The 21,266-nt window shown below is 36.8% G+C and overlaps 2 long non-coding RNA genes across 3 annotated transcripts; both read right to left on the bottom strand.

Annotated features, from left to right (window-relative positions):
- Window positions 1-3,052: 3,052 nt before the first annotated feature.
- LOC149102039 (uncharacterized) lies at window positions 3,053-8,650 on the bottom strand. Of its 2 annotated transcripts, none has more exons than XR_016202453.1 (5): window positions 8,487-8,650; window positions 6,537-6,584; window positions 6,021-6,102; window positions 5,762-5,812; window positions 3,053-3,242 (listed from the first exon to the last, which is right to left on the bottom strand). It is a non-coding gene; the product is annotated as an uncharacterized LOC149102039 (long non-coding RNA). The 2 variants fall into 2 exon arrangements; XR_016202452.1 differs by having other exon boundaries at window positions 6,021-6,108; window positions 8,487-8,647.
- Window positions 8,651-13,274: 4,624 nt separating this feature from the next.
- On the bottom strand, window positions 13,275-19,351 carry LOC149102038 (uncharacterized). Its single transcript, XR_016202450.1, has 5 exons — window positions 19,201-19,351; window positions 16,750-16,800; window positions 16,235-16,322; window positions 15,970-16,020; window positions 13,275-13,464 (listed from the first exon to the last, which is right to left on the bottom strand). It is a non-coding gene; the product is annotated as an uncharacterized LOC149102038 (long non-coding RNA).
- Window positions 19,352-21,266: the final 1,915 nt, after the last annotated feature.

Here is a 21,266-nt window from a genome sequence, read left to right as displayed (position 1 = left end):
GCACCTTTATGAAGTTCGAAACTCTTAAATTATACGAGCAGTTTTAAATGTATGCTTGTAACCAATGTCTTTAGCAAAGAATGAGTTTCAACAGCTCAAGTGGCAGCTGACACAAGTGTTGAAAGCATCTTATTCTCTTTTTAAGCAGGAGTATTCCACATCGATCTGTAATTCTCAGATTAATTCCATGAAGTCTTAATGGTGACTTAACAATGGTGTTGTTAAAGCCAGTTTCTACGAAGTCTTTCGATATTATTTTTGGCAGCTGATAAACAAGTATTGCATTAGTAATGGTGTTGTTAATATTAACATCTGCTTACTGTCACTTGCATATTATACTGTAGTTGTTACTGCAGTGTTCACCTGGGTTATTTGGATATGCACAATAGTACAACTTCACCTGCAATACCAAATAAAGAGGATAGTCGCATATTCTAAAAGCGCATAAAAATGAATACAGAAATATTATACATGTATATCTTTAATTAGCTGCCCTTTCCCTTCTCCCCGTACCCAATCGCAATAAAAATAGGCTACTTATCTAAATGTGGTGTCCAAGCGATATTTCTTGCTTTTCTGGAAAGAGTTTAAGAAAGAATATGCCAATTATGAATGGCATGCTCTCCTTCAAGAAACATTGGAGCTAAAATAATTCCTTTAACTCTTATGTGCATCATCTGCAAGTTCTGGTAGAGTTACGTGTAATTTTGAATCTCTAAGCAAACTAGGAATTTAGGAACATGAAAAGCACAGGAAATTCAAACCATTTTGTCCTCATTAGTAATATCATCGTTGTTTAGAATTAATTCTTGTTAAAAAAGTTGTTATATTGTTAGTATCGTAAGTAATGTAGATTGTTACTGTAATTTGTAAGTAACAAAGTGTAAGTAAGTTTAGTGTTGTAAAATTGTACATAAAGTGTAGTATTACAAATAAAAAAAAAGGTTTTTGCTCACGATGTATTATATACTCTTTTAAAAACGTTTAAACACAGTGTTTTTTTTAGCCTTCTGTTCTCCTTTACGCTAGTCAAGTACACTGACACTATACCAGATATGTGTCTAGGCAAAATCTATAAATGATATCAAAAGTGCGTACCAATTCTGGAAAACAAACAATAACTTACAGAGCAGCTATTCTCTGGGACAATATCCCCACGCACCTTGAGGTCATTCCCCAGTATTGCATCCGTACTGCGCATGATTTCCCGCGTGATTAGCTCGCGCGCATTAAAAAATGGCGGCTTTTTCATTGCGGCTGGACCTCGCCATAAAGGTAAATCGTCATTTTCTCGCAAACGAGTATGGTGATCTATCATTTTATTCTCTTGTTTTGAATTGAGTAGTAAATTTCTCTGTGTAATATAAATATGGATCAGTTCTCAGTGTAGAACAAAAAAAAAAACCATCGGCTGGAACGTGAGTTTACATGGTGCTGTTACAGGGATTTATTGGGTACAAACAAGGTGCTGTTGCTCCTAAACGAACATGGGGATCCCTCATTTTTATTTCAAAATGTAAGTTCCTATAATCTAAAGAATCAATAGTCAAAGTTTCACAAAAATCTCAGTGCAGGTTTTATTTTAGTGGAATGACCTCAAAGATCTCATTGCTTTCAACTTCTCTAAACAAATGAAATTTTATTTACCGTCTGAACAACATTGTGAAAACTTGTATTGATTTTCTCCATTCTATTATACCATGTACACATCTCTTCTCTTAAGAATTCTATGCATTCTCAATATCCATAGAAACCTTAAAATAACTGAAGACTGAATAGAAAACTCTCGGGTTACCTCATTCTCCAGAAATTCTAAATGTATGAGTTTTTTGTTGTTGTTGCTGTTTAACTGATGTCTAAATTTATTTTCGTCTGATAAGTAATAGCTATTCGACTGACTGGTGTACAATTCAAGAAGTAATTACCAAAGTAATTTTAAAAATCGGACGAGCTCGCAGCTCTCGGCCGATTTGAAATACGAGGAAGATTACTCTCTGAATTGCACGACACGATATCCAGTTACTAATCAATCGTTTCAATAACAATTTTTGAGCATAGAAAAATCCCCTTTCAGCTTTTTTTGAACGGAAAAGTCAACAGCACTTTCTGTAAGTTTCAAAAACTGTAGGAAACATAATAAGGAAACCATTAAAGCGCAGATAATTAACGAGCGAATGGCGTTTATATCATATTACAAGGTGTATTTGAAAACCTGTAATTGGACACCCACGTGATCGCACGCAGAGCAGGTGAAAAATAGGCTAGGCGCGAGAAGAACCAATAACTTGGAGCTCCGGCCGGCCGAAGGGTCGCCAAGCGGAGCATCATACTCATACAGGAAAGAAAAAAAAAAAACCCACGAATTGATTTTCTCATGGTTATCATGGCTAGCGGTATTGCTCGTAGGCGCGTACGCACGACGACGACGGCGGCGGCGGAGTCACGCAAGATGGCAACCATACTCCAGTGAAATTGAAATGACAGAGACACGCACCCTTGATTTATAGCGTACTTCTTTGATATTGGACATCAAAATTATGGTCAATTGACACCTGTCAAACAAGCTATCTGCTGACTATTGCAATGAAAAAATGAAAACCATCATAGTGGCAATCATGAATAATATATATTTCAAGATAACACTAGGCGAAAAAAAATGTTTTTTCTCAAATTTGGCTCCGCGAAAATATGATGTAGATGGTTTAAAATCGAAATACTAATTGTAAATACCCCATTTGCCACACCTTTACACGGTGCGTAAAGGTGAGGCAAATGTGACATTTACCATTTTTGTAACACATTAACCTATTCGTTTTGAACATTTACTTTATAATTGTTGAGTCCAATCAGTGGCCTCTCAATGCTTTGTGAATGATACTGAAAGCCTCTCAAACTACTACAAGCGAGCATGTATAAGTAATGAAAAACTGAAGGCTGCTCATGGGGATCTTATTTCATCATTACTTAAATGTTTACAAACTGAGAGTCGATGGGACGGGTAACAAGGAAAGTCGGCAGCACAAGGTGCAGAAAATCACTCTTTTCAGGCCTGTTGTCTTCCGGTCACTTTTATTACGCCGCTGTTTTACATTTCTTTACAACTACAATTGTTATATATAAAACTGAACTGCATATCGACAATTCGTATAACTGCATTGCTTATATGTTAAAGGAAAGGCATTAAGGGATTGATATTTCACTTTGTTCAGACTTCATTCCCATCAGTACGTACTCGGTAGAGCCTGAGAAAATAAATATCAGATATTCAAATTCAAATTAATTCTTGCTTTGATTTGATAAGTTGTAAGTGTTATGAGTAATTATAAGTCATTGTTTTTTAGTTATTTTAGGCTAAAACCAAGTTTATGGATTTTGCTGCTGTGGTATGACGCAAGGAGTCACAAGAACGAGATATTAGTCTGAAATAGCTTACAAAAGGGTGCGAGAATCGTACGGCACACCAACATCTAACATTCTTTTTTAGAGCAAGCCCCCTAAATTTGATAAAGGATTGTACTTCAATGTGGCACTTTTAAAATGATATAAGGTTATTTCTAACCTTTTGGGGTGCCTTCGGGGAAATCTATCGTAAACGCGTTATTTTCGGTAAAACACCAGCAAACAGTACATCACCGAAAAGGTAATAAAATGAAGCTTTGCTAAGCACGCGGGAAGCTTCAAACTCAAAACCGTAGATGTTCATTTCGCTAAATTACCCGGCTTCGCATTATCACGCACAAGCAAGACAACAACAACAACAACAACAACAACAACAACAACAACAACAACAACAACAAACTGTACTATGTCAATCAGCACTAGACATGCTAGCAAAGTGTGTCGGGCTTTAACGATCTTCCTATTGGTTTCTGAGAAATAAGCTCTAAAGTTGACCAATGCGTATGTGATTTTTTTGTCAAAATAAAAATATTTCGAAAATATTTCGGCATATTTTCGAGCACCAATGTCCGACGATCATTTTGAAGAAATTTCGTAAAAATTCTTCAAGTTCACATACTGGCCAGAAATCAGCGTGTGTCTGGAAAACCCGAATAGCAAGTAGCTAATAGTCCCGAATAGCGTATAGCGTATAGCGAATAGCAAATAGTGCGAATAGTGCAAATAGTCTCGAATAGTGCGAATAGTACCAAGGTCCAAAGATCTGGAATTCCCTTCCTGTTACAATAACTTCATCGTCAAATTTTCTTAATTTTAAGAAAAAAATGCTAGAGTTTTAGTAAAATAATAACTGAACTAGCAAAGCCGCACACTGTTGCACTATTTATGTAACCGTATTGTTACGCACGAGGTGGCCTCAACTAAAAGGCTGATGGTTTCTAGAGGTCACCTCACCTCACATTAAAATATTTATAAATACTGTACATTAAGTAAAAAAGCAAATAAACAGAATGAATGAATGAATAGTGGCAAATAAGGAAAGGGGCCGGAGGGGGGGGGGGGGGGGGCAGGTGATAAAGACGAATGACCACGAATGACAGAAATTCGGTACCCAGTACCTTGCATTCGACCTCGGAGCAACGTAGACACTGATCAGGACAAAAGGTATTTCTAAACGTAATTTCTTCTGTTTTCACCGCTGCATGTGCTTAGTCGAATCGCGGATAAACGCTATTGCTCCACGTGATCAGTTTCAAGGAATCCAGATCAGTGCTGAACTAAAGCGCTGACTATTTACGATTATTCGTGACTATTCGCAACTATTCGCAACTATTCGCGACTGTTCGCCACTATTCGAGACTATTCGAGACTTATTCGCACTACTCGTATTATTCACTATTTGCGACTATACGCTATTCGCTATTCGGGTTTTCCACACACCCGAAATCAGCCAATTCTGTGAGAAGACAAACTTGGGGAATTAAGCCTCAAAATCGGTACAGATATTCATATCGTGTAAGCAAGCCGAAAGATCGGATCCGAGACCAAGCCAAAAGAAGAGACACCCCTATCGTGAATCAAGAATGCGTTGTGTAACATTTTAAGTGTAACCTGTGCGATGCAGATTATATTGACAACACATACTAATTCCTGTATCAACGTATTGAGGAACATAAGGAGTCTGCGATTAGGAAACACGTGATAGAGCAACACGGGAGGGACGCAAGTGACATAGATCTTACATTTAAGATCTTTCGGAAGAGCCAGAGCAAATTTGACAGCTTAATTTAAAAGATTATTCTTATAAAAGAACTAGTGCAAACCTTGCACAAGCAGTCAGACTCCATCTGACCAGAGTTATTTTTATAGCGCAGAGTATTTTATATTTATTAGATCATTTGTAGTTTTTAACATAGTCGTTTTGTCTTATTTATCCTTTTGTATTTTAGAGGTTTTATAACAATCGTTTTATAACGTTTAGTGTACATTTACATAATATTTGTATCGCTTTTCAAATCCTCATTGCCTAATTTTTCTCATATATGCAGAAATTTCAACCACTTTTTACACTCAAAAATCAGAGAGGTCGAAAGGTCGTTTTCTCTCTTTATTGTTTACCCTAAAATATCTTACGGTAGCTTTTTAAAATTTTTCAAAATTCGACCCCGAAAAGGTTATGAGTAACCTTAAACACTAAAGACGCGAGCCCTTGATCAGTCACTCGTTCTTTAACCCGCTCGATCCAGTGTTCAATCAGATCAGGTTTTCTCTAGGTGGTTGTTATGTTACTGCCGAAAAAGGACGAGTTTCGTATCTAGTAAGGTAGTCTCGACCTGCTTCACCTACAAAGGAAATTACTCACCATCACCACTGCCACCATTATCATCACCATCACCTCCCATAGGGACTGCGACTAGAAAAACAAAGAAGATACAATGAAAAAACAAAACAAAAAAATAAATAAATAATAAATAAAAATAAAAGAAAATCAAGGACGGAGATGATCTCTTTTACACAATGAAGTTACTCACAATTAATTTAGCCAAGATGACCCTGGACGATGCGCACTGACTTATTCTTTCTTTGAATGGCAGACCAAAGTCATAAAGAAAGCAACTTACCCTTTAGGTTCAGGTTCAGGTTCAAGATCCGTACTGCCACTACCATCATCATCGTCCATATTACCGTCATCATCTCCAGGGCCTGGTACTAGAACGTAATCAAGATAGAATGAAAAAGACATTACGAAGAGCCGACATTTTCTCTCTTAGAAAACCAAACTTCGCTAGGGTGACAAAATTCCATTTCTTAAAACAAAAACATAAGACCTGAACGGTGCACAACAGGTTTTGGAAAAAAAAATATTGCTCTTATCAGGAAGACGAGAGATAAAGAAAATCATTTGTCTTTTGGGGATCAAAAGAATGAGAAAATGATTTTCACGACAAAACAACACAGTTGTCGTCCTTCGAAGGTATTTCAAATAGAGGATTGCAAACTATTTTCTTAAAGGCTATCTTAGGTTTTTCTCTTAAGGTGGGTGTTATATTATTCCCGAGTACTGCTCCATTGCGCAAAAGAGCAGATTTTCGTCTTATATAAACTATTCTCGTCTTGCTTCACCCAGTTAGACTTACCACCAGTGCCACCGCCGCCGCCGCCACCGTTACCTCCACAGCTTAGCACTAAAAATAAAGACAATACCAAGCGAAAAGCCCTGGTCAAGAGCTGAGGTTATATCCCATGACACGACACTGAGAGTAATCCAATTAATCTAGGATTAGTTTACACAAATCTTAACAGAAATACTGCCGATACTGTTATGTTTCATAATGGTAGCTTTTTTCGGCATCGAAAACCGATTGATTCAGGTGACGATATTGCTTTTGCGTTGTACGATTGAAAACACCTAGCAATGATCTCAATAACCACTTTCCGTCTTGAGAAACGAAATGTCTTTGAACAGAGCTTTTTACAATACTTTTACTTGGCAATTTTCATCTGATTTAATTTCTAATTGGAAAAGCCAAGCCCGGACTTTCAAATTTCCCTGGCGATTCAGCAATGACAACTTCCTCATGCACCGGGGCCTTGATCTAATTCTGTGCAAAGTTTTCCGTCGCGCGACTTCCTCATGGGAAATACCCAACAAAAATCAGTTCGATTGTCGCTCTAAGTTGAGGGTGAACGGAGAGAGTATTTCCTCGTGAACAACAAAATGCTTAGAATAGCCTTTTATCACTGGAGGTAATTTGCTTCTTCCTACACTGCAGCATTTGTCTCAGAAAACTGCTATTCATTTGATCTAGTTTGACAAGTAACTTTTAAATCACGTTGTACTAGCAAAAGAGAGTATTATTAAATGTTAACTTGGAAAATCCAATTTGTAGGTATAGTCCATGGGCCACAACAAATTTTCTTACCAGTTTTAGGGACAAATTATGGGTGATGTCTGTTTGAAGAATGAACCAAAGTATTGAAAAAAAAATATGATAGCCATCTGCAATTTGTAGCTTTAGAGTTTGATTTTATAGTTAAAAATATCAAAAACTACCCTTCGGGATTGGAAACTAAAAATATGCGGAAATTTCAAGGCATTTGAGAGACAGGAAGAAAAACAAACACAATATGTTATTTTTCATATTTTTCCAGTCTTCAGTTCAAAAATGGGCGTCTTAACACTCTTTTTAATGGTATAATGATATGCTTGATTTGCTATGTATCATGGGTAACCAATATGGCGAGCAATTTAGAGATATCATTGTCAGAATGGGAGCGTTTCACACCGCCTGCACTTTGTTTGGAATAATCGGAAAGGGGCTCCAGGATGCTGGTTTGAGAGACCTATGTGTAGAGTCCCAAGGTGATTAACAGACGATTTCCTCACGGAGTGATAAGTTTTAATTTTTATTGGCAATGTTTCTCATTTGTTCTTTATATTTCTCATGCAATTACTCAATAACTTACCGCGGAAATAATCAACATCAACATACTATGCATAGTCTCTTGTCTACATTCAATGGATTTTTGCACGAATTAACGTCTCCATGTATGGAAGCTAGTTATATAGATAGCGCATTTTTGAAGAAGTCTTTACTCGACTGCCAAAAAAGAAGATAAGCTAAGCCGAAGACGAAGAAGCCACCAGAAAGAAGATACAAGAGAGTAGAATCACTCAGTATTGGCAGGGAAAATAAAGAACGAAACAAATAGGAAAGAAAATCAGAGCCCGAAATACAGGGATATTATCACTGCATCACTGCTTCCATTGGTGATCGGACATAGAAGCGGTACTTTCTTTGTGGTAACGACTCCGACAAGGATCGTCAATAACTTCGTGAATGTTTTCAACGGTGTCACATTTTATGATGTGTTCCTTTACCTTTGCGTTTTGCACAATTTCTATTTCTTTTTTCTCCTTTATGGCTCGATATGGAAATAATATATGACCTAAGGATTAAAAGCTCAGTTCAGTGGCATCAAAATTCTCACTGTTTACAAACGATCCATTTTCCAAGTTGAGTGGCTCAAGCCAAATTGATTTTCGACAGTCGTCTAAAACGACAATTAGGGTGCAGTTAACTAACCTTTTTGACACTGAATGATTCCCACCACTATAGCAAGAACAAGCCAAAGTTTCATGACGAGCGCTGTTTACTTCCTTGTTAGCCAAAAACTGCGTAAAGAGCACTGAAAAGTGTGGTGAAAGCAAACTGGATGTTGTTTATAAGTATGGTTTCTCAGTCAGGCTATATCGGCGTTTGAGAGGAATCTACCTTATTTATAACCTGTTTCCGAGATACCGATGCAAACATACTCACCCACCATACGTAAACTAGGAAACTCATTAAGTGATCTTTATCCCTGAAACAATACAGGTAAAAATGGTAAGCAAGCTATATCTTTCGTGTGAAAGATTTTGGAAAATTGTAAAGCACCAACAACGAGAACAACAACTTTAATAATGTAACAGTCTACTAGGTGGCAACAGGGGATCTACTATTGGGACAAAGACAAAATCCATACCCAAATACATTGAAATTGGCTAGCTAGGTAAATTAAACTTCTGCTGAACAATACTGACTACATTAAGTAGAAGTATTTATAGTAATCAATTGATATTATAATCGAGTATAGTCGAGAGATTTTGTAATTCAAGATCATTAAAGTGTCTGCTGCTATCAGTAGGGAAAGTAGAACCTCAGGCGTTGTAGTGGCCCAAAATATGTTTACCATGTCTGACGGTATTATAATATCGTCAAACATACTGTCCGACATGGTGAACATACTTTGTAGATTTAAACATCTACACCTAATCAAAGACTCCTGTGAGCCAGCTCATGGATGAATGTTTCTTTGTGCCTCAGTTTCAAAACGGGGCTTCGTGCAAAACTGAGTTTGATTTGCATAAAAATGAACCTGTAGGTGAAAGTCGAAAGGACGAAAGGCAACTCGGAAATGGCCTATTGGATGAATGTAGAAAGGTAGTTAAATAAAACGAGAAGAGAAATTGATCATTGTAGGATTCTTCTTGGTACTGCAGTGAAAAACAAGAAAAATAGACTCGTTTGGTCAAATGTGATGTATAGTTTCTAATGTCCAAATATGGTTGCTTATTGAAACCCTTTAGGTGGCTTAATTCGTTCTTTGGTACAATCATTTTATAATAAATAATTATTTATTACATATTTGAAATTTCAACAGAAATAAGATTTCAACAGAGCACAACAACAAAAACCAAGATGAACACTGCTTTTATTAGGAACAGTTTCTTTCCTATTAAGTCGATCCACGGAAATACTGACTACAATAATGCAGCACATAAAAGCTAAGAGGAGACATTGTAGCCAACAGTCTCCTATACATGTAGATTATATATTTTTATTGAGTTATAAATAAAATAATCGTTACAGCAGCATTACACACATTTAATACAAGTACGGCATGATAGCGGCCATTTTAAGAGTTGAATGAAAATTCAACTGGTATAAGCTGGAACAGTTAGGATAGCTTATACTTGAAATAAGCATTGCAAGATTTGTATTTAATTATAGAGACAGATCAACAGATTCTATTTTTGTGTCTCCTTATGATGGGTTCTAGTAGTTTCATTTAATTGTGGTCCCAATATAAAGGACTGATTTTACTCTAGATGTACGTGTATATATGTTCATGTGTGTGAACATGATACGGAGCTGCTAATGTTAAGTTGAAGTTGTATTTCTGTATTCCACTGTAAAGCTATAGGTTCATTTCTGAGATAAGTTTTGACACATGTAGTGAGTTCAGGTGGATTTCACTGGTTGACATTCTTGACTTTAAGGCACCTTTATGGAGTTCGAAACTCTTAAATTATACGAGCAGTTTTAAATGTATGCTTGTAACCAATGTCTTTAGCAAAGAATGAGTTTCAACAGCTCAAGTGGCAGCTGACACAAGTGTTGAAAGGATCTTATTCTCTTTTTAAGCGGGAGTATTCCACATCGATCTGTAATTCTCAGATTAATTCCATGAAGTCTTAATGGTGACTTAACAATGGTGTTGTTAAAGCCAGTTTCTACGAAGTCTTTCGATATTATTTTTGGCAGCTGATAAACAAGTATTGCATCAGTAATGGTGTTGCTAATATTAACATCTGCTTACTGTCACTTGCATATTATACTGTAGTTGTTACTGCAGTGTTCGCCTGGGTTATTTGGATATGCACAATAGTACAACTTCACCTGCAATACCAAATAAAGAGGATAGTCGCATATTCTAGAAGGGCATAAAAATGAATGCAGAAATATTATACATGTATATTTTTAATTTGCTGCCCTTTCCCTTCTCCCCCTACCCAATCCCAATAAAAATAGGCTACTTATCTAAATGTGGTGTCCAAGCGATATTTCTTGCTTTTCTGGAAAGAGTTTAAGAAAGAATATGCCAATTATGAATGGCATGCTCTCCTTCAAGAAACATTGGAGCTAAAATAATTCCTTTAACTCTTATGTACATCATCTTGAAGTTCTGGTAGAGTTACGTGTAATTTTGAATCTCTAAGCAAACTAGGAATTTAGGAACATGAAAAGCACAGGAAATTCAAACCATTTTGTCCTCATTAGTAATATCATCGTTATTTAGAATTAATTCTTGTTAAAAAAGTTGTTATATTGTTAGTATCGTAAGTAATGTAGATTGTTACTGTAATTTGTAAGTAACAAAGTGTAAGTAAGTTTAGTGTTGTAAAATTGTACATAAAGTGTAGTATTACAAATAAAAAAAAAGGTTTTTGCTCACGATGTATTATATACTCTTTTAAAAACGTTTAAACACAGTGTTTTTCTTAGCCTTCTGTTCTCCTTTACGCTAGTCAAGTACACTGATACAATACCAGATATGTGTCTAGGCAAAATCTATAAATGATATCAAAAGTGCGTACCAATTCTGGAAAACAAACAATAACTTACAGAGCAGCTATTCTCTGGGACAATATCCCCACGCACCTTGAGGTCATTCCCCAGTATTGCATCCGTACTGCGCATGATTTCCCGCGTGAATAGCACGCGCGCATTTAAAAATGGCGGCTTTTTCTTTGCGGCTGGACCTCGCCATAAAGGTAAATCGTCATTTTCTCGCAAACGAGTATGGTGATCTATCATTTTATTCTGTTGTTTTGAATTGAGTAATAAATTTCTCTGTGTAATATAAGTATGGACCAGTTCTCAGTGTAGAACAAAAAAAAAAAAACCATCGTTGGGAACGTGAGTTTACATGGTGCTGTTATAGGGATTTATTGGGTACAAACAAGGTGCTGTTGCTCCTAAACGAACATGGGGATCCCTTATTTTTATTTCAAAATGTAAGTTCCTATAATCTAAAGAATCAATAGTCAAAGTTTCACAAAAATCTCAGTGCAGGTTTTATTTTAGTGGAATGACCTCAAAGATCTCATTGCTTTCAACTTCTCTAAACAAATGAAATTTTATTTACCGTCTGAACAACATTGTGAAAACTTGTATTGATTTTCTCCATCCTATTATACCATGTACACATCTCTTCTCTTAAGAATTCTATGCATTCTCAATATCCATAGAAACCTTAAAATAACTGAAGACTGAATAGAAAACTCTCGGGTTACCTCATTCTCCAGAAATTCTAAATGTATGAGTTTTTTGTTGTTGTTGCTGTTTAACTGATGTCTAAATTTATTTTCGTCTGATAAGTAATAGCTATTCGACTGACTGGTGTACAATTCAAGAAGTAATTACCAAAGTAATTTTAAAAATCGGACGAGCTCGCAGCTCTAGGCCGATTTGAAATACGAGCAAGATTACTCTCTGAATTGCACGACACGATATCCAGTTACTAATCAATCGTTTCAATAACAATTTTTGAGCATAGAAAAATCCCCTTTCAGCTTTTTTTGAACGCAAACGTCAACAGCACTTTCTGTAAGTTTCAAAAACTGTAGGAAACATAATAAGGAAACCATTAAAGCGCAGATAATTAACGAGCGAATGGCGTTTATATCATATTTCAAGGTGTATTTGAAAACCTGTAATTGGACACCCACGTGATCGCACGCCGAGCAGGTGAAAAATAGGCTAGGCGCGAGAAGAACCAATAACTTGGAGCTTCGGCCGGCCGAAGGGTCGCCAAGCGGAGCACCATACTCATACAGGAAAGAAAAAAAAAACCCACGAATTGATTTTCTCTAGGTTATCATGGCTAGCGGTATTGCTCGTAGGCGCGTACGCACGACGACGACGGCGGCGGCGGAGTCACGCAAGATGGCAACCATACTCCAGTGAAATTGAAATGACAGAGACACGCACCCTTGATTTATAGCGTACTTCTTTGATATTGGACATCAAAATTATGGTCAATTGACACCTGTCAAACAAGCTATCTGCTGACTATTGCAATGAAAAAATGAAAACCATCATAGTGGCAATCATGAATAATATATATTTCAAGATAACACTAGGCGAAAAAAAATGTTTTTTCTCAAATTTGGCTCCGCGAAAATATGATGTAGATGGTTTAAAATCGAAATACTAATTGTAAATACCCCATTTGCCACACCTTTACACGGTGCGTAAAGGTGAGGCAAATGTGACATTTACCATTTTTGTAACACATTAACCTATTCGTTTTGAACATTTACTTTATAATTGTTGAGTCCAATCAGTGGCCTCTCAATGCTTTGTGAATGATACTGAAAGCCTCTCAAACTACTACAAGCGAGCATGTATAAGTAATGAAAAACTGAAGGCTGCTCATGGGGATCTTATTTCATCATTACTTAAATGTTTACAAACTGAGAGTCGATGGGACGGGTAACAAGGAAAGTCGGCAGCACAAGGTGCAGAAAATCACTCTTTTCAGGCCTGTTGTCTTCCGGTCACTTTTATTACGCCGCTGTTTTACATTTCTTTACAACTACAATTGTTATATATAAAACTGAACTGCATATCGACAATTCGTATAACTGCATTGCTTATATGTTAAAGGAAAGGCATTAAGGGATTGATATTTCACTTTGTTCAGACTTCATTCCCATCAGTACGTACTCGGTAGAGCCTGAGAAAATAAATATCAGATATTCAAATTCAAATTAATTCTTGCTTTGATTTGATAAGTTGTAAGTGTTATGAGTAATTATAAGTCATTGTTTTTTAGTTATTTTAGGCTAAAACCAAGTTTATGGATTTTGCTGCTGTGGTATGACGCAAGGAGTCACAAGAACGAGATATTAGTCTGAAATAGCTTACAAAAGGGTGCGAGAATCGTACGGCACACCAACATCTAACATTCTTTTTTAGAGCAAGCCCCCTAAATTTGATAAAGGATTGTACTTCAATGTGGCATTTTTAAAATGATATAAGGTTATTTCTAACCTTTTGGGGTGCCTTCGGGGAAATCTATCGTAAACGCGTTATTTTCGGTAAAACTCCAGCAAACAGTACATCACCGAAAAGGTAATAAAATGAAGCTTTGCTAAGCACGCGGGAAGCTTCAAACTCAAAACCGTAGATGTTCATTTCGCTAAATTACCCGGCTTCGCATTATCACGCACAAGCAAGACAACAACAACAACAACAACAACAACAACAACAACAAACTGTACTATGTCAATCAGCACTAGACATGCTAGCAAAGTGTGTCGGGCTTTAACGATCTTCCTATTGGTTTCTGAGAAATAAGCTCTAAAGTTGACCAATGCGTATGTGATTTTTTTGTCAAAATAAAAATATTTCGAAAATATTTCGGCATATTTTCGAGCACCAATGTCCGACGATCATTTTGAAGAAATTTCGTAAAAATTCTTCAAGTTCACATACTGGCCAGAAATCAGCGTGTGTCTGGAAAACCCGAATAGCAAGTAGCTAATAGTCCCGAATAGCGTATAGCGTATAGCGAATAGCAAATAGTGCGAATAGTGCAAATAGTCTCGAATAGTGCGAATAGTACCAAGGTCCAAAGATCTGGAATTCCCTTCCTGTTACAATAACTTCATCGTCAAATTTTCTCAATTTTAAGAAAAAACTGCTAGAGTTTTAGTAAAATAATAACTGAACTAGCAAAGCCGCACACTGTTGCACTATTTATGTAACCGTATTGTTACGCACGAGGTGGCCTCAACTAAAAGGCTGATGGTTTCTAGAGGTCACCTCACCTCACATTAAAATATTTATAAATACTGTACATTAAGTAAAAAAGCAAATAAACAGAATGAATGAATGAATAGTGGCAAATAAGGAAAGGGGCCGGAGGGGGGGGGGGGGGGGGGCAGGTGATAAAGACGAATGACCACGAATGACAGAAATTCGGTACCCAGTACCTTGCATTCGACCTCGGAGCAACGTAGACACTGATCAGGACAAAAGGTATTTCTAAACGTAATTTCTTCTGTTTTCACCGCTGCATGTGCTTAGTCGAATCGCGGATAAACGCTATTGCTCCACGTGATCAGTTTCAAGGAATCCAGATCAGTGCTGAACTAAAGCGCTGACTATTTACGATTATTCGTGACTATTCGCAACTATTCGCAACTATTCGCGACTGTTCGCCACTATTCGAGACTATTCGAGACTTATTCGCACTATTCGTACTATTCGCTATTTGCGACTATACGCTATTGGCTATTCGGGTTTTCCACACACCCGAAATCAGCCAATTCTGTGAGAAGACAAACTTGGGGAATTAAGTCTCAAAATCGGTACAGATATTCATATCGTGTACGCAAGACGAAAGATCGGATGCGAGACCAAGCCAAAAGAAGAGACACCCCTATCGTGAATCAAGAATGCGTTGTGTTACATTTTAAGTGTAACCTGTGCGATGCAGATTATATTGACTACACATACTAATTCCTGTATCAACGTATTGAGGAACATAAGGAGTCTGCGATTAGGAAACGCGTGATAGAGCAACACGGGAGGGACGCGAGTGACATAGATCTTACATTTAAGATCTTACGGAAGAGCCAGAGCAAATTTGACAGCTTAATTTAAAAGATTATTCTTATAAAAGAACTAGTGCAAACCTTGCACAAGCAGTCAGACTCCATCTGACCAGAGTTGTTTTTATAGCACAGAGTATTTTATATTTATTAGATCATTTGTAGTTTTTAACATAGTCGTTTTGTCTTATTTATCCTTTTGTATTTTAGAGGTTTTATAACAAACGTTTTATAACGTTTAGTGTACATTTACATAATATTTGTATCGCTTTTCAAATCCTCATTGCCTAATTTTTCTCATATATGCAAAAATTTCAACCACTTTTTACACTCAAAAATCAGAGAGGTCGAAAGGTCGTTTTCTCTCTTTATTGTTTACCCTAAAATATCTTACGGTAGCTTTTTAAAATTTTTCAAAATTCGACCCCGAAAAGGTTATCAGTAACCTTAAACACTAAAGGCGCGAGCCCTTGATCATTCGCTTGTTCTTTAACCCGCTCGATCCCGTGTTCAATCAGATCAGGTTTTCTTTAGGTGGTTGTTATGTTACTGCCGAAAACGGACGAGTTTCCTATCTAGTAAGGTAGTCTCGACTTGCTTCACCTACAAAGGAAATTACTCACCATCAACACTGCGACCATTATCATCACCATCACCTCCTCCCGGGACCGCGACTAGAAAAACAAAGAAGATACAATGAAAAAACCAAACAAAAAATACATAAATAAATAAATAAATAAAAATAAAAGAAAATCAAGGACGGAGATTATCTCTTTTACACACAATGAAATTACTCACAATAAATTTAGCCAAGATCACCCTGGACGATACGCACTGACTTATTCTTTCTTTGAATGGCAGACCAAAGTCATAAAGAAAGCAACTTACCCTTCAGGTTGAGGTTCAGGTTCAAGATCCCCACTGCCATTACCATCATCATCGTCCATATTACCGTCATCATCTCCAGGGCCTGGTACTAGAACGTAATCAAGATAGAATGAAAAAGACATTACGAAGAGCCGACATTTTCTCTCTTAGAAAACCAAACTTCGCTAGGGTAACAAAATTCCACTTTTTAAAACAAAAACATAAGACCTGAACGGTGCACAACAGGTTTTGGAAAAAAAATATTGCTCTTATTAGGAAGACGAGAGATAAAGAAAATCATTTGTCTTTTGGGGATCAAAAGAATGAGAAAATGATTTTCACGACAAAACAACACAGTTGTCGTCCTTCGAAGGTATTTCAAATAGAGGATTGCAAACTATTTTCTTAAAAGCTATCTTAGGTTTTTCTCTTAAGGTGGGTGTTATATTATTCCCGAGTACTGCTCCATTGCGCAAAAGAGCAGATTTTCCTCTTATATAAACTATTCTCGTCTTGCTTCACCCAATTAGACTTACCACCAGTGCCGCCGCCGCCTCCGTCGCCACCGTTACCTCCATAGCTTAGCACTAAAAATAAAGACAATACCAAGCGAAAAGCCCTGGTCAAGAGCTGAGGTTATATCCCATGACACGACACTGAGAGTAATCCAATTAATCTAGGATTAGTTTACACAAATCTTAACAGAAATACTGCCGATACTGTTATGTTTCACAATGGTAGCTTTTTTCGGCATCGAAAACCGATTGATTCAGGTGACGATATTGCTTTTGCGTTGTACGATTGAAAACACCTAGCAATGATCTCAATAACCACTTTCCGTCTTGAGAAACGAAATGTCTTTGAACAGAGCTTTTTACAATACTTTTACTTGGCAATTTTCATCTGATTTAATTTCTAATTGGAAAAGCCAAGCCCGGACTTTCAAATTTCCCTGGCGATTCAGCAATGACAACTTCCTCATGCACCGGGGCCTTGATCTAATTCTGTGCAAAGTTTTCCGTCGCGCGACTTCCTCATGGGAAATACCCAACAAAAATCAGTTCGATTGTCGCTCTAAGTTGAGGGTGAATGGAGAGAGTATTTCCTCGTGGACAACAAAATGCTTAGAATAACCTTTTATCACTGGAGGTAATTTGCTTAGTCCTACACTGCAGCATTTGTCTCAGAAAACTGCTATTCATTTGATCTAGTTTGACAAGTAACTTTTAAATCACGTTGTACTAGCAAAAGAGAGTATTATTAAATTTTAACTTTGAAAATCCAAATTGTAGGTATAGTCCATGGGCCACAACAAATTTTTTTACCAGTTTTAGGGACAAATTATGGGTTATGTCTTCTTGAAGAATGAACCAAAGTATTGAAAAAAAAAAGAATTATAGCCATCTGCAATTTGTAGCTTTAGAGTTTGATTTTATAGTTCAGTAAAAATATCAAAAATTACCCTCCGGGATTGAAAACTAAAAATATGCAGAAATTTCAAGGCATTTGATAGACAGGAAGAAAAAGAAACACAATATGTTATTTTTCATATTTTTCCAGTGTTCAGTTCAAAAATGGCCTTCTTAACACCTTTTTTAATGGTATAATGATATGCTTGATTTGATATGCATCATGGGTAACCAATATGGCGAGCAATTTAGAGATATCATTGTCAGAATGGGAGCGTTTCACACCGCCTGCACTTTGTTTGGAATAATCGGAAAGGGGCTCCAGGATGCTGGTTTGAGAGACCTATGTGTAGAGTCCCAAGGTGATTAACAGACGATTTCCTCACGGAGTGATAAGTTTTAATTTTTATTGGCAATGTTTTTCATTTGTTCTTTATATTTCTCACGCAATTACTCAATAACTTACCGCGGAAATAATCAACATCAACATACTATGCATAGTCTCTTGTCTACATTCAATGGATTTTTGCACGAATTAACGTCTCCATGTATGGAAGCTAGTTATATAGATAGCGCATTTTTGAAGAAGTCTTTACTCGACTGCCAAAAAAGAAGATATTGAAAATCAACAATATTGAATAGCTGTATGAAATTTCCAATGATTCAAGGTGTGATTAAAATTGTTAGATGAGAAATGGACAGGAGAATTGAGGAGAATTAGTATGATGCGTTTCGGAAAAGAAAAGACGTTACACAGGGCTGGGAATTCTGGAGTGACTGATATTGCCTTCATAAGGGAAGAAAAAAAAGAAATCGTTATAACACGAGGTATTTGTATTTGTTCCTCCGATCAAGTACGAACGCCGCAGAACAGGGCAGAACTTTGTTGAACTGACGAGACGCGATGCTGTCCTTGTGGTATAGTGATTCCAATCCGAACACAGTATTTTTTTTTCTAAGATCTCTCAAAAGATAACAAAGAAAGACAAAAATTCGAAGCCCGAACTTGGAATTGAGACCCCAGAACCTGCAATCGTAAATGCCTAACTAAAGACCAGTTTCACCGGTCAAACTGTCCTTTATCACATGAGGCAATTCAGTGGATGGGCTAAGCCGAAGACGAAGAAGCCACCAGATCGAAAGTAGATACAAGAGAGTAGAATCACTCAGTATTGGCAGGGAAAATAAAGAACGAAACAAATAGGAAAGAAAATCAGAGCCCGAAATACAGGGATTTTATCACTGCATCACTGCTTCCATTGGTGATCGGACATAGAAGCGGTACTTTCTTTGTGGTAACGACTCCGACAAGGATCGTCAATAACTTCGTGAATGTTTTCAACGGTGTCACATTTTATGATGTGTTCCTTTACCTTTGCGTTTTGCACAATTTCTATTTCTTTTTTCTCCTTTATGGCTCGATATGGAAATAATATATGACCTAAGGATTAAAAGCTCAGTTCAGTGGCATCAAAATTCTCACTGTTTACAAACGATCCATTTTCCAAGTTGAGTGGCTCAAGCCAAATTGATTTTCGACAGTCGTCTAAAACGACAATTAGGGTGCAGTTAACTAACCTTTCTGCCATTGAATGATTCCCACCACTATAGCAAGGACAAGCCAAAGTTTCATGACGAGCGCTGATTACTTCCTTGTTAGCCAAAACCTGCGTAAAGAGCACTAAAAAGTATGGTAAGGGCAAACTGGATGTTGTGTATTTAAATGGTTTCTCAGCCAGTTATATCGGCGTTTTAAGAGGAATGTTCGTTATTTATAACTTGTTTCCGAGATACCGGTACAAACATACTCACATACCATACGTAAACTAGGAAACTCATTAAATGATCTTTATCCCTGAAACAATACACGTCAAAATGGTAAGCAAGCCATATCTGTTATGTGACAGATTTCGGAAAATGAAAGCAACTTTAACAATGTACCAATCTACTAGCTGGCTAGAGGGAACTCACTAATTGTGACAAAGACAAAATACATAACCAAACACATTAAAAATCGACTAAGTAAGTAAATGAAAATTTTGCTGAACAATATTGACTACATTAAGTCAAAATATTTATGGCAATGAATTGATATTACAATTGAGTATAGTCGAGAAATTTTGTAATTTACGATCATTTAAGTGTCTGCTGCTATCAGCCGGCAAAGTTGTAGTGGCCCAGAATATGTTAAGCACGTCTGACGTCTGACATGGTAAACATATTTTGAAGATTAATCTATATCTAAAAAAGGCTGACTTCCACCCGTTGTAACTAGACGGTAACTCACTAAAAAGATTAATAATGGTTGTTTGTTGTAACTTAATCTACACTTTGTAAACAGTAAACAAAAAGCAGTGAAGAGTGTGGTAGGAGCAAGCTGGATGTTGTGTATTATATGGTTTCTTACCGCTAACGCTATATCATCTTTTTGATAAGAAACTTCGTTATTTTTAGCCTTATTCTGTGATGGTAACATGCTCATGGAAACTTACTCACCCCCCGTACGTCAACTATGATCCTTACCCCTGCAACAATACAAGCCAAAATTGTAGGCAAGCAAAACCTTTTATGTGATAGATTTCGGAAAATTTTTAAACAACAACAAAGAGAGCCACAAAAACTCTATTAATGTACCAATCTACCAACTGGCTACAGGGTGCCTACTAACTGGGGACACTAAATTTCATGCATAGCTATTTACATTGAAAATTGATTAAATAGTAAATTAAAATTTCGCTGAATAATACTGACTACATTAAGTAGAAGTATTTATAGCATGCAATTGATATTATAATTAAGTATCGTCAAGAGATTTTGTAATTTAAGATCATTTAAGAGGCCCTGCGCCTAAGAAACGAGCGATGATTTCCGGCAAAAAAATAAAATCGGCCGATTTTTATCTCCCAAGCAGAGGTTACCGAATACTATTTAAAAATGAATTTCTTTTGTTTCAGTTTCGCTTTAAACCAAAAATATCGAGCCACAAACTTTTTCCGTCTGATAGCAGCAAAATCAGGCCGAAAATAAACCCCCGCAAAAAACTGTTCAGAAATTACTATCGCCACGCAAAATAATGAGAAAACTACACAGTGTTGAAGAAAAAGGCGTTTTAATGCAATATCATTTGTTAAACATCAAAAAACTGCCGAAGCGATTAAAAAAATAAAGTTTCAAATAATGCATACTAAATTAGATGGAGCGTTGGAGCTGATTTTAAAATAATTATTTCTCAAAAGTTCAATGCTTTTGAAAGCAATCACAGTGATGAATCAGACATTGGAGGGATATACATCACGTTGCTGGAAAAACATTTTTCGGCCAAAGTATATTGACTTAGTACAAAGCGTTCAAAGTTACCGTGTTTACCGTTATCCTGCTACTTCGGCATAAATTGGAAAATCAACTGCGATGATCATTCTTCACTCTCATCTACAACCGCAGTTCATATATGAATTATTTCATATAAACTTCACATCATTTCACTCCTCACGGGAAGATATGAACTCAATCAGTTGACCTCGCTCCCAATGTGTGGCTTCATAGCTCAGTTGGTAGAGCATCGCACCGGTATCGCGGAGGTCACGGGTTCGAATCCCGTTGAAGCCCTGATTTTTTCAGGCTTCTTCTTTCCAATTGCTTAAATT

The sequence above is a fragment of the Orbicella faveolata genome, unplaced genomic scaffold (assembly GCF_042242905.1).
Source record: "Orbicella faveolata isolate gen_17 unplaced genomic scaffold, um_ofav_v1 contig_36, whole genome shotgun sequence".
NCBI lineage: Eukaryota > Metazoa > Cnidaria > Anthozoa > Scleractinia > Merulinidae > Orbicella > Orbicella faveolata.
The sequence above is the reverse complement of the archived record's forward strand: the minus strand, read 5'-3'. Positions and strand labels throughout refer to the sequence as shown.